Source organism: Cupressus sempervirens, chromosome 5 (assembly GCF_028749045.1).
Source record: "Cupressus sempervirens isolate cs-2001-9-10 chromosome 5, ASM2874904v1, whole genome shotgun sequence".
NCBI classification, from domain to species: Eukaryota; Viridiplantae; Streptophyta; class Pinopsida; order Cupressales; family Cupressaceae; genus Cupressus; species Cupressus sempervirens.
This window is the reverse complement of record NC_143122.1, coordinates 437,745,163-437,760,449: the sequence shown is the minus strand read 5'-3', so window position 1 is coordinate 437,760,449 and position 15,287 is coordinate 437,745,163.

Below are 15,287 nucleotides of genomic sequence, written 5' to 3'. Positions count from 1 at the left end.
ATTGCAGCACCATTGACAGCTCTGTTAAAAAAGGATGCCTTCTCCTGGACCCCTGTTGCTGAGACTGCATTTGAACAACTGAAACAGGCTATGTGCAGTACACCTGTTCTCGCAATGCTAGATTTTTCCAAACCCTTCACTATTGAGAGTGATGTTTGCGGCAATGGATTGGGTGCTGTTCTCCTGCAAGATGACCATCCTATTGCGTTCACTAGCAAAGCCCTCTCTGGTAAGAATCTAGCCCTCTCTACTTATGAAAAAGAAATGATGGCTATTTTGCATGCTGTACAGAAGTGGCGGCCATACCTCTTAGGGAGTCATTTTTGCATCAGAACCGATCACCAAAGTCTGAAATACTTCCTGGAACAACGGGTATCCTCTCCTACACAACAGAAATGGGTCAGCAAACTCATGGGGTATGATTATGAGATCACCTACAAGAAGGGTAAGGAGAATATTGTGGCAGATGCTCTTTCTCGCACATTTGATAATCAAGCTTCCCTTTCCGCTATTTCTATGCCCATTCCCAATTGGTTAGCGTCTGTTCAGCAGGGCTATGACAGTGACTCTTCTTTATCTCAAATCATTCACCAGCTAGCCAATAATCCTTCTGCTATACCACATTACTCTTGGGATGGTTCTTCTCTTCGATACAAGGGTCGGCTAGTGCTTCCTCAGAACCCAGCTCTACATCAGGCTATTTTTTATGAACTCCATGCTTCTCCTTCAGCAGGGCACTCAGGCTTCCTCAAAACTTATGAGCGAGCAAGGAGAAACTTCTTTTGGAAAGGGATGAAACAGACGATTCAACAGATGGTGGCTGAATGTGATACTTGCCAACGCCACAAGGGTGAAACAACCCTCTTTCCTGGCTTGTTCGAACCATTGCCCATCCCTACACGGATTTGGACTGATATTTCTATGGATTTCATTGAAGGGCTTCCTAAATCCGGTGGCAAGACAGTGATCTTGGTTGTGGTTGATCGTCTCTCGAAATATAGTCATTTTTGTGCCCTTAGCCACCCCTATACTGCCTCCTCTGTTGCACAAATCTTCATGGACCAGATATTTCGTCTTCATGGACTCCCTTCTTCCATTGTCTCTGATCGTGATGCAACTTTTACCAGTCATTTTTGGACTGAACTGTTTCAGAAAACTGGCACCAAACTGAAGATGAGTTCGGGCTATCACCCACAAACTGATGGTCAAACTAAAATTGTCAATAAATGCTTGGAAACTTATCTTCGTTGCTTCACTTCCGAACAGCAACATCAGTGGGCCAAGTGGCTCCCTTTAGCTGAATGGTGGTACAATACCTCTTAACACACTGCCTCTAAAATGACTCCATACGAAGCAGTCTATGGTCAGGCACCTCCAGTGCTCCTTCCCTACACTCCCAACAGCTCACCAGTCCAGGCAGTTGACATAGTTCTCCGCAGCAGGGATCAGATTCTTCGTACCTTACAGGATAATCTTCACATGGCCCGTAATCGGATGAAACAGCAAGCAGATCAACACCGTTTTGAGCGCTCATTTCAAGTTGGGGATATGGTTTTTCTTCGTCTACAGCCATACAAACAATCCTCCCTAAAGCTGAAAGGGCGTCATAAGCTGGCCCCAAAATTTTATGGGCCTTATAAGGTTCTGCAGAAGATTGGTTCAGTTGCTTATAAACTGGAACTTCCTCCTTCTTCCCGCATTCATCCAGTCTTTCATGTTTCTTGTCTAAAGAAAGTTCTGGGTACCACTGTCAGAGCACAAACTACTCTCCCTGAAATGGATACGGAAGGATCCATTATCCTGGAGCCGGTGGCAATCATTGACCAGCGCACTCGCCAGCTTCGCTCTCGCTCCATCTCTGAGGTCTTGATTCAGTGGCATGGCATGCAACCAGAGGATGCTACCTGGGAACCCCTTCTTCAGATTCAACAACAATTTCCACACCTTAAGCTTTGAGGACAAAGCTTTTTTCTAAGGGAGAGGGGATGTTAGGAACCTGTGTGTTCCTTCTGTTTATTTTGTTAGAGTAGTGTTGTTGGACGCATATGCTTTGTAAGTCGTCCCGTGAGTATATTTTATTATCCCACATGCATAGGTAGTATTACTTTTCTAGATCGTACTCAGTATATAAGAATAGGTTGAGGCCCTTGATGGGCACGGACGAATTTATTGTATTGAGCTTGCTCAAAGGAGGTTACCCCCTCGAAGTGGCCTGCGATCAGTAGATTCATTCTGAGTTCTGCTATCACTTTGTATTCTGTTATTTCGAGCATTCTCACGATATTGCTATAAGGAGGTTCATCACAATTTTTTAATGAATAGATATAAACATAAAAATATATACACAATAATATAATCATGAAATTAGTAAAATTGGCTCATCGTGATTGATTATTAAGGTCACCAAATTTGATGAATTCAGTTGTACGTCAATTTGATTTTTAAATTCATTTAATATATTTTATTTGTTTCACTATATTATTATATTTGGTTAATTATTTCAATTTATTGTAAAGAAAATAATTATTTTTCATTCTATTTTATTAAATAAAATTAATAAAAAATTAATTTATTTCAAATAATTTTGTTCCATTCTATTTTATTAAATGAAATTAATAAGAAATTAATTTATTTCAATATTTTTTAAATGAATAGATATAAACATAAAAATGTTATACACAATAATATACTCTTGAAATTACTAAAATTTGCTCATTGTTTAATACAAAATCATATAAAAGGTTTAGTCTCCATGATTCTTTACAACAAAATGGTCATTTCATTGCTAAAATTAGAATCACCATCACCAATAGTGTGTTTATAAAAAATATAACAGAATTAAGTCTACATTGAAACATGATTTTGGCATTCACCATGAAACCAATCTCCCTAGCAGTTGTCTCCCGCACAATGCACAACTTGCAACCCTTCCTATCTTCTTCTGTAGATTTTGATGTCGTTGATGTAGATGAGCCATCTTTGACCTACTCAAAGAAAGTACAGCCATTGTCCCCTTGCATTCCAAAACTACATTAGGGCTTGCCACAATAATAAAATAAAAAATATAAATATACAAGATTAACAACCTTTCTTTTATCTAGACAACACAAAAACCTATGCCCAGGATTATCCTTTGTACATGACATCTTCATTACTATAGGTCCAGCACCACATCGACACATTGGAAAAGTTGTCAAATCTATCGACCCTATATAAATAATGAACAAATATAATGAGAAATTACTACAAAAGCATAAAATATATTCTGATATCTATATTCAATGGACTATGTTGTCACACCTCAGTCCAATTCTACTAGTGATGCAAATAACTCTTGACTTAAAAATTTTGACACATGACACATGACTTTCAATTGTATATTGTCACAAATTCCTAAACACTCTATAATATATATAGCATACCAATGCATGCATTTTATATACCATAAAGCAAAGATAGGATGTAGAGAGATTGAGAAGCACAATTTATTGGGGTGGTGTTTTTGTAGCAGGGGTGTTGACATCACTAACTTATTCCCAACTGTATCAGTCATACAACCATTATTGACGACTATTGTAGTGTGAACAAATTGGCAAAGGCATTGAGATTGTCAGAGAAAATGATACCATTTAGCACTAACAATGGCAAAGATACAAGAACTAGTGCACATACTTATATTAAACCATAAGCCATATATATATCCCTCACACAAAGATATAAAAATTGCAGTTAGAGTGTTGATGGTAGAATTTACAGTCCCAAATACCATAGTGAAGGGAAAATTTAAATGTGTGATTGTGTCTAAATCCACATCTTCAAATGTGTTTGTGTCATTCTAAATCCTAGAAGTCAATTTGACCAGAAGAGTGTGAAAAAGAGGGTTGGTTATGAATGTTGATGCAAGTTATCCCAATACTTTGCCAATATAGGTTCCTATTAGGATTTTTAGGGTACAAATAAAGAGGTAAAAAGGTATGGCACTTAAAACACCCACCTAGGCTGGAAGCACTGCCTTTGAACATGGAACAACCATCCAAGATAACATGGAAGCAATAGGAAGAGTGAGCAGCATCACTAACAAATAGTATAATTGCAAAGCACACATCTTCAGGTCTCACCCCAACAATCATCTACTTCATCAAATATGAAGAATTCAAATCTAGCTTAAACTAATGCATAATTAACATTATCACATTTCCACAATCCACATAAATAAAAAACAATGGTGAAGATGCAAGAACTAGTACAAAGACATATATTAACTCTAAGTAACATTACTAACAAATAGTACAATTGAAAAGCACACGTCTTTAAGTCTCACCCCAGCAATCACTGCTCAATCAAACTAATGCATAGTTAACATTATCAGATTTCCATGATCCACATAAATGATAGAATTCAACATGAAACAATAATGGCGAAGATGCAAGAATTGGTACAAAGATGTATATTAAACCATATGCAACATCACTAACAAATAGTACAATTGCAAAACACAATGTCTCACCCCAGAAATCATCTTCTCAATCAAATATGAAAAATTCAAATCCAACTTAAAACTAATGCATAGTTAACATTATCATATTTCCACAATCCACATAAATGATAGCATTCAACACTAAACAATGATGGTGAATATGGTGAATAACTAGTACAAAGATGTATATATATATTCCTCACATGTAAAGAAAAAATTCCAAACGTCTTACTCCTATAGATATAATTGAAAGAAACCAATACATTAGCAGTAGACAAAAATATGATCATGCATAAAATAGTAGCAACATATGAAAATATGATCATACAAACAAGTTATAATTTGGAAAAATCTAATCATGCAAAAGTGTGATAAAGTCAAAATGGAAACACAAACTAAACATGGAATGTCGTGTTTGGAAATCACTACAATCCTCCAAATTTATATTGGACATACTCTTCTTTCTCCTCTGGACTCATCTCTAAGAACCCCCAAGCTTTTATAGGTTTTGAAGTAAAAGTGTCATAAACCACAATTAGAGTTTGTCGACTAAGTCCAGGTATGGCCTTGAGGGCTGCAAATGCAGCTAATATATCTTGCTTCATTTCTCCTTTATTAACTTTTACTATTTGAGACTCCCTCATGCCTTCCCATATATCTTGTATGCTTTCACATATCACATCTAAAGAAGAATCCATGCTTGCCTTCCTCTTCTTGGTCCTCCTTGATGATGGTGTAGAAGCATTTTGTCTAACAGATGTACTAGAATCATTCATCCCAATGAACCCTTCATCGAATTTGGGAGTGCCATCCATACGCATAGTGAAGCCCCCATCATTGTCAAGATCAACTACCTCATCAAAAAGGTGTCCATCTTCATTCTCTTGGGTTGTTGTAGATGTAGTTCCATCAGCAATGTCATTCCCAACAATGATTGGTAAGTCATTGTAATAGAGGAATGGTTGCCTCCTGTACACCCTAGCATTCTTGAAATCCTTTCAGTACATGAAGGAAAATAAGCTATTAGATATTTATCTTTCATTAGTATTAATTAAGAGATATTTAACTTAACTTATAACATTTTGTAGAGTACATTACCTTTAACAACTCTTCCCATACAACATCATCAGCATCCACACACTGAGTAGTTTCATTCTATGTGAAGCCGCTCTAATTTCTCAAGTATTTCATCATTCAATAAGCTTGCTTCCATGTTTTCAATTTATTCTTGAAGTTGTCTCTTACAAGATTCATCTTCATATCCAAATTGAACCTCCTTTCAATGTTGCTCCAAGCTTCTTTCTAAAACACCCCTTCTCCTTTTCTTCCTAATGCGACTTTCTCAAGGAGTATATTGAGCAATTTTCATTCCATATCTCAAATCCAAACAACTTTCACATTTCTAGGTGTGGAAGCAATAGTAGTGACATGAAGCCCCTCATCAATGCTTGTCAAGAGATTGATGAATGACATTTTCAGCAATTGTTAGCTGGAAAACAATATTTTTAGATGCATAAAACAAGATGAAAATTTATGACAGAATATTGGAGTATTAGACTATAAATTTATGACAAAATATTGGAAGATGACCTAAGAGCATATGTTAACAAATTCAGCTAGGATCTCAAATATGTTGGAATTCAAGTGCTCGTAATAGATGTAAGAATAGAATGGTTGGTGTAAATTTTCAAATAAAATATAACATAAATGTACTCTATCTTAAAGCTAATTTATTCATTTCACCAATTAGTTATATTTCCAAGGGGAAACACAATTCTCAACATACAGAAATCATGCAAAAATCTTTTTGTGTTCACTTCTTCCAGATAGTCCCCCTGATCCCAAATTTCACTAAAGAGAAGTAATGTCACCATTGTTCAAGTAATAGCTCAAGCCATGACATTAACCCATGAGGGTTGCAATGATGTACTAGTAACTCATTCACTAACACTAGCTAAAAAGGGGGCATTATAGTAGAGGAGTTGGCAAAGATAGAAGAAAGAGAAGATTGATTACACTGTGAAGGTGCCTTATATTGCTAAACATCCAACTTTAAGAAAGCTAGAAAACATACAGTAATGAAGTGATGGCAAGAAGCTCTTAGTCCCTTGAGAGATGAAAAAATATGAGATAACTAAATAAAATGACATCATTAGTATGCTACATCTCTAATTTGATGGAGAGATGATTATAAAGGTCAAATTATTATTGGACTACTTGCCCAAAAGGGTAGAAAAGTTGAAGCTAACTTTGCAATAACTTGCCTTGGTAAACAAGAAGGTAACTATTTTTTTATGATCTCTTCAAAAAAAATTGTCTAGTCCCTTTCATAGGGACACAATTTGGGCATGAGCCTACCACCAAATTAAAGCATAGTAATTCATATGAAACTCAAAAACCAATTTGTGTGGCTCCAAGAGAGTTGTTTGACTTCCAAAATGAAAATTCAAGCATCCTGTCCACATCAATGGTTTCATGAAAATGATTAATACAAATCTTGATGTCCAACATTATAGCATGTTGTACAACCACAATAGAAATTGAAAAGTGTTGGTGGCATGTACTCGTTCAGTGAGTCATTGCAAAATGCATGTCATGCAAAGCATACACTTTAGTTGAAATTCATTATGTTGTTTTGTTTTTGTCAAGTAGATTCCATGTAAGGAAGTAGACTAGGTATAGGCCTTGTTTCACACTTTACAGGCTTTTTATTGCCAAAAAGGTCCATGACAGTTAAAGTATGCATACACAACATAATAGGTACTTGAAGCATTCAATATAGAGTTGAGAGCCTAAACTAAACTTGATTATGCAACTAGGCATGACCTTGTAGTAGTATTTAGGTGAATTCTTCATTCTAAAATATACCATTTTCTTGCTACCTATACTTATAGTTATTAGTTTTTATTTGCATTCAGAGTTGTTTGATCATTGTTGTTGTATTATACTGACATATTGTTGTTATTTTACTTTCCTAGTCATTGTAAAGAACACACAAGAACAAATTTATGTTATGGTTGTAAAGTAAACATAGAAGCATGGAAGGAAGTGCATACCCCAGTTCATTGAAGACAATTTTGAGTGCTATACAAATAGTAATACAACTTAGAGTGAAAAGGACAATAGTGTGAATAAGTGATGTAAGGCAGTCTATTAAAATGTGGAGTAAATGTCATTTTCCATGGGACAACACTCAAAACTAGGGTGTGCATGTTAGGGCGTTCTACTACTAGGAAATTGACCTTCTTTGTGATCAAAGAAGCTTTTTAATAGGCTCCTTATAGTTATTGTGTGGTTCATGTCTTCTAACACCCCACATTAAGCCACACTTTGGTGTTTGGGGTTCCTAGGCTGGTTCTAATATCATGTTTTCTTTTCCACAGACCACCTATGGTTCAAACTTACAACCTCTCATATGTATGCCAAAATTCCCTACCACTAAGCTACTGACCTTCTTTCTGACCAAGGGTTTTTGTTAGGCTCCTTATCTCAGTTTCAATGTGGAAGGGCTATGAAGAAGGTGCAAGGGAAACTCAACCCCTACAATAGTGAATGGTGGAGAAGCACAGGGAAAATCCACCAAAAGAGAAGGAAGAGATGGACTTCATAGATGTGCTTATCTTGTAGGCTGAGAAGAATGGTGAAGAAATTGCTGAAAAAGATACGTTCATTAAAGCAATTGTTGTGGTAAGTTTTTTTATATTTAATTAAAAGTGGGTATCATGTGTATTGCATATGTATATTATATGTGTATATATATGCTATGTAAGCAAGGCTTAAGATAGTACAACAGCTTACATCCCCTTCAAACAAACTTCAAATTTCCATATATAGATAACAATACATATGACAAACTACTGTTCTAGAATTCAAATATAGCAAAATTTATTGAGAAGACAGTACATCATGCTTACATCCCCTTCAAACATACATCAAATTTCCATATACAAATGATAATACATATGACAAACTATTGTTCTAGAGTTCAAATATGGAAAAATTTATTGAGAAGACAGCACAACTCGCTTACATACCCTTCAAACATACATCAAATTTCCATATATAGATGACAATACATATGAAAAACTATTATTCTAGAATTGAAATATAGAAAAAATAATTGAGAAGACAGTACAACATGCTTACATCCCCTTCAAACATACATCAAATTTCCATATACAGATAACAAACTACTCATATCAAATCTTCATATAAATATATCTTAAACACAACAAATGTCAAGGTAATTTAAGCAAATCCATACTGTATGTCATGGTAAATTTTCCTCCCTCTATTTAAGTGCAAATAAACGTTCATGTTTTGTGGTACAATTAAGTGTGAGAGTTGTAGTCTTCCCACATCCTTCGAGCTATTTCATCTCAAAAAAAATTCCAATCATCTCTATCTTGTTGACTCATCTCATAAGTCTCAAGAATTGGCACATTTATCAAAGCATGACCATTATTGTCTTCTAATTCTACTTCAGATGGAACATTGTCCTCCACCGTAATGAAATTGTGTAGTATGGTGCATGTTAATACAATCCTTGTTTGGGTCATGATATTATAGGATGTCGCATGCTTTAGGCAACAGACCCTTCCCAACCAGCAAGAACATATTGAAACTTATAGTCAAATGAAAAAACACCTAAAACATTATGTGACAAGCTGCATTTTCTATTGCGATATTTTTCTTGGTTTTCCACTTCAACAATAACTGGAAAATGGGTTCCATCAAGTGCACCAATACAATCCTATAAAAATAAATAGTATTATCAAATACATATTAATATTATTGATTATATAGAAAAGAAATACATGTCATTAAGATGTTTACCTTTAAGAAAGGGTCAAAACGGTCCTTCCCAACAATTGCCAAAGGAGTGGTTGGAGCAGGGGGTAACAGGTACTCTTTATGTAATGCTAAGATAGCCTTCAAGACCTTGTTGAAGTATTGATTCACTATCTCTCCCAAGTGACCAAAGTTATGGCCAATCTTACGATTCCTTAAATTGTGGCCAAGTGTATGCAAGAACATCACAAGTTGCTCTTCTAATGTTATGTTTACTGTATCTTGAATGCTCCCTTTTTCTCTTAGAATTTCAGCCAAGCAAAAGAAGGATACTCTAGTCATGCATATTTGGTCATGGCAATTTGTGTGATTAGAATGGATAATACACTTATAAAAAAGACATGCAGCTCTTCTTCGCTTATGCCCTTGTCTTCTACCTTCTTCATAAGATGCCACTATGTACACAGCAAGGGTTCCAAGAAAGTGCATGACCTTCAACTTCCTAACAATGGCTCCTTGAACTTCATCATCATCAATAAGATCCATAAAATACCTTGAACCACAATATGGACTACATATTTCAGAAATATTCAACACAAACAGAGAAAGATTATGACAATAAGGAAGCATAACTTCTTCTCCCAACATCCAACATCCACTATAACTTATTCTCCCATGGATACCACAAATGATAAATGGATGCAATGTGATCCTTGATGATGTAATTAACAATGAAATTGGTCTAAGATGGAAGCTAAAACTATGCATTTATGAAGCTACATGATCAAATGGAATGAAAAACAAGATAAAATGATGTAATTCAACAAGAATGATGATCTTTCAATGCAAGTCTCATAGTAGCCTAATCTCCTTAATAAAAAAATGTTGCATACAAATGACTTAATTTTGATGTGGGTTTATAGATTCTCAAGGCTTTAAAGAGTTGTATTTGTAGATCAATGGTCAAGATCATTCATTTAAAAGGAATGGTAGAGATAGAAAAGGCATGCGAGTGATCATTTTGCTTTGCTCTTTAGATGAATTGTGTCAAGGTGGTTATTATGTTTGAAGCATTTAATTAAATCAATTTAAATAATTTCCAAGTATCCACATGTGATTTTTTATTTTGATTTAATTAAGTGGCTAGGATAATTATTTGATTTTTGGCAAGATTAATTATGAAATTAAATTGATTATACTTAATTACACAACTAGACTTTGACTCAATTTATTGGGATTTTATCAATTGACCTCTTGACCATTTTTAGGTGCTTATATAATATGATCTTGATAGCATGTGTGTTAGTGAATAGATTGTCTTTTCAATAATTCAATAAAATCACTTTATGCCCAAGGTATGAGAAAAAAAAAAAATGTTCACAACAGTTGAGAAAACTTCATATTATTTGGTTTTCTCTTTGCATTTTAAAGGTACAGCTTCCTTATAGAATTTTCAATGAATTCAAAGTCTATTTTCGCACTTTTACCAAAAAGCACCTAAGGTTCTCTCACATACTCCTAGGTAGTGAGGCAAGGATTTATTTAAATAACAAAAGGAAATTTACCAAACTCTGCTTCTGCAGGAATTTATTTAAAGAAATGAATAATACCACAACTGATATTAATCACTTAAGAACCTTAATTAAAGTGGACTTACAGTAGGAATAGCAACAGATATCTTGAATCAATAAACCAGAGCTCACAAAGTAACCATGATTTAAACACTTTGAATGCTAAGTTTCCAAACCTAATCCAAGATGATATATATATATATATATATATATATATATATATATATATATATATATATATATATATATATATAACTTCATGCACACAGTCATTCAAAAAAAGTTGAAATATATATATATATGCTATCTATCTATCACTATTTTTTTTTAAAGTATCTATTTATCAAAAAATTTAGCTATATATATATATAAAACTTCATGCACACAATCATTCAAAAAAAGTAGAAATATATATATATGCTATCTATCTATCGCTATTTTTTTTTAAAGTATCAATTTATCAGAACTTTTAGCTATCTAACTTCTAACTCTTAATAAGTTCAATGCCCCAGCATTTATAGTTTCATTATAGATCCCAAAGGCCTTCATCAAAACCTAGCCATTTCAGTTTAAACAAGAAACAGTTATAAACAAGAAAATAGTTACAAAAATAAATGTCAAAAAGTAACTGAGAACAACAATCTAGTTCAAGACTCATTGTCAATTTTCTCTTCTTCTCCCACAGTATGTTGCACCAACTTCCAGCTTCTGAAAGCATTCATGAACTCCTGCATTGCATGGGAATGTGGATTCCTTAAACTTAACAACCTAGCCCTACATACATCCTTTTGCCATTTGAATTCCTTGATCTTCAGGCTCTGACGTGGCATGAGATTTTTGTTAAGGCATAGCATGGACTCGATATTCGCCAGTGTAGTGAAATCATTAGCAATAGGCCATTTATTATCCCTGATCTTCTCAATGACTTCATTGAAGCTTTTAGTCAATGTTTCAGGATCCATGTTCCCATCATCAAACTACAGAATCCCTGTAGGGTTTACTATATTCATGTCTTTAAGGAGTTCCTCATGCATCCCAGCATTTTTACCTTCAATGGCCTGCATTTCTTTGATTGCTTCCTTATAGACTGATTCTTTCCAACTCATGTTGTTCTTCATAATGAATAACATGCAAGGATCTACATTCTTCATTGGATTTTCATTTAGAAACTTAAGTACTCCAAATTTCTCAACTTTAGTTACCTAGAATACAACCACCTGGCATTGGCTCTACTTAGTTTCCCATCCTAGTATCAAAGTTTGAATTTCTCCCAACAACATTTCTCCTTTGGCATACACATTGGTGAATTCTAGAATGAACTTATTACCTTCAATGATGATACCATCCACCCAACCTTTCATTGCATCTGATAGTAGTTTCCCCCTTTGCATTTTCTTTACTAGTTGCTAGCTATTTCCAGAGTTTAGGTCAAAGGATTGAGGGGCTTGAACAACTAGCACAGGTCCAAGATTCATCAAGGAATCAATATAGGTGGCCATAGTCATCACTGTACCCTTAAGTCCCTTTTTCTCCCTACTATCCTTTTCAGATTGAGTTAACATATGGTCAACAGAAAACTTTAAAAAGTGGTTTCCTGTGCTCCTATTTATGGTTCCCAGTTCAATTGAAGTGACTTTGGAACCTTCATTATTGATCTCCCTGGATTCTATTTTCTACTTATAAGTGGCTACTTTAGCTATTATTTTCCCAGTCACTAGATCTTTAGTTAAATGAAGATCAATTTTCAATTTCTTAACTTTTGAACCCTAGGCAGCATACTTAGTTACTATATCCTTTACAAGCATTGAAATAGGCTGTAGATTTCTTTTCTTACTAATTGAATTGGATAATCAAGACAGAATAGAAAGACTTACAGAGATTTCCTAAGCATCTCTAGTGGGAGTTAAGAACCTTGGCTAATTCACCTAAGGGGCTTCGATGAATTGCACATCACCATTAGCACCATCTGAGAAATTAAGACCATCACTTGAATCTTGTCCCTTAATTGACATCTTTTACTTTTGAATCGTGTGTCATTTAAGGGCCTTAGATTTAGCTTTAAACCTATTTCTAGGGGTTGTCTTTTGTATATGGATAGGTGTTCATCTCTGCCTACCTTGAGTTAACACACTACTTGCAACAGGAGATGAAAGTTGTATGTCAGATGCCAATGGTTTAGAAAAAGAAACCACCCTTGGAGAGGGTTCATTGACAACTTTCTTGTTCTATTTCTTTAACCAATAATATGTGTAAGTGAGTATAAATCTAGCCCTTAGGTTTATATCCTCTTCTTCATCCTAATTCTAGTCTACATCTAGAGGTTTCAATTCATTGGATTCCTCCCAACTTGGTTCAACCATGTCTAAGCCATCTTCAATTATCCCCTTTGTTTGAAATTTTAGTTTCAGGGAGTTGATTTGTTGCAATGTCAATCTTGAATGGTCTCTTCTCAATACTTCTTCTTCATCTTTACAGTCCTCCCATAAATCTTCTAATTATCGAGTTGTCAATGGGTGACCTTTAAGACCAAGAATTTGAACTACAAAGCCTTTCCTATCAAAAAAAAAATTCTATGGTAAGAACCAAAACTGAACACAAACAAATTACTTCCTATAATAGAAGCATTAATCATACTATTTCAAACCAAGGAACCAAGTTTGATAGGGAAAAATGTCTCCCAATTCTCCTATGGTATGTTATCTTTAATAATAGAGAATAACTGTCTACAAATTTTAGCTAAAACAAAACAATCCAATGCATATCGTGGAAGCTTTATTGGTTCATCTTTGAATCCACCTATTCTCAAATAAGTGAATTTGGGAAATTGTATGAAATAGCTTTCGATCTCTGAGCTTCAGAAGACAATCTAAGCATGGGTGCTTTCTTTAGGGACACATGCACATTTTCTATTAACACATCATGAACCTTCCTAAAATTCTCTAGCACTTTGTCTTTTTGCAGCAGGGGACAATAGTTGTAAATAGTTATCTCTTCATTCCAAACTTCATGAGGAAGAGGGGTAAGATCACTAACACATGAAATGCAATATGTCAAGTATGAGGCCATTTAAAAGCTTTCCCTAGATTATTTGGCATGTTTGAGTTGTGTCCTCAATGAATTAGCAATAATGTTAGCCCAGTCCATCAATTGCTCTCCTCTTAAGATGATTTTTATATAACGATACATCCAGTCCTCGAAGAGGAAAACACTAGCTAAACCCTTGACTCGATGTAATAGCACTACCAAGTCATGAATATGAGGCTTGAGATGATCCTTGGTAACTATTTTAGGCAACCTAGAACCTCCACCATAGTTAATTTCAATCCATTTCCTAGCAAGAATACTGTGATATTTATCGGGAGTTTCTCGATATTCAGCCAGGGATTGAATAGGAGAGAATGCGACAAAAGTACTTTTTGGTAAATGCAGTACAGACACAATAGTTTCTCTTGAAATTGATAGCACTAGTTCACCATCCTTTTTTACAATACTTTTACTCCTTATATCATAATGATTAATACAAATTTGAAGCAATTCGGGGCTTAGAAGGGCTGGGGGCAAATTTGCGGCTTCGACTAGACCACTGTTCAGGATTTCCATACACCCATTTGATTCATTAACATGCTCAAGAAAATTTGTTTGCAATTTCTCCAACTTAACACCCTCTAGGTTGGTATCACATATGACAGGCCTCTTACACTCCAAACTTGAAATGTTACCAAAGAAATGCAACACAAATTTCATCTTTAAATCAAATACAGCAAGGCTTTGAACTTATTACCTTTGAAAACACAAAGATTGTAGAACAAAAACAAGAAATTCTATGTTTCTCACCTATAACCTATCAAAAAACAATGGTTTTTTGTTTCTTCCTTCCTAAAAAACTTCTCCTTAAAACTCTTAATTCTTTGCACGACAAACAAAAAGGGAAAATTAAGCCCATTTTAAGAAGGAAAGAGTACTTACATGCAAAAGTACAGACTCATTGTGAGGCATTCATGAACAATCACTTCTCGTTAAGGTTCACATGTTCAAAGGCCTTCTGACATAACCATCTCATTTAATAATTCCCTTTGTGGTTGTACTAATAATGATTAGCCTCATTGCGACATGCAATCCCCTTTTCAACGAAAGATTTTCCACTTTTAATCATAATGATGATTCTTCGCATTGGGAATTAAAACACCTTTTTTAATTATTATTCTCTGACACCGCAATCAATTTCTTGAGAAATGATGGCTCATTTGTACAAAATGATCCACCTTCACCAAGAAACCATTATCATTGAACAGCTTTGAACTACTTTAAACCAAGGCTCAATGTGTTTCAAAGTGATTCAAAAGAACACCTCACTATTTGGGTGTGTGTTTCCTGCAAGAAAAATGTTAATGCAAAATCCTTTGATTGAACTACTTTGAACTACTTTGAACCAGAGTTCAAAAGTAGTT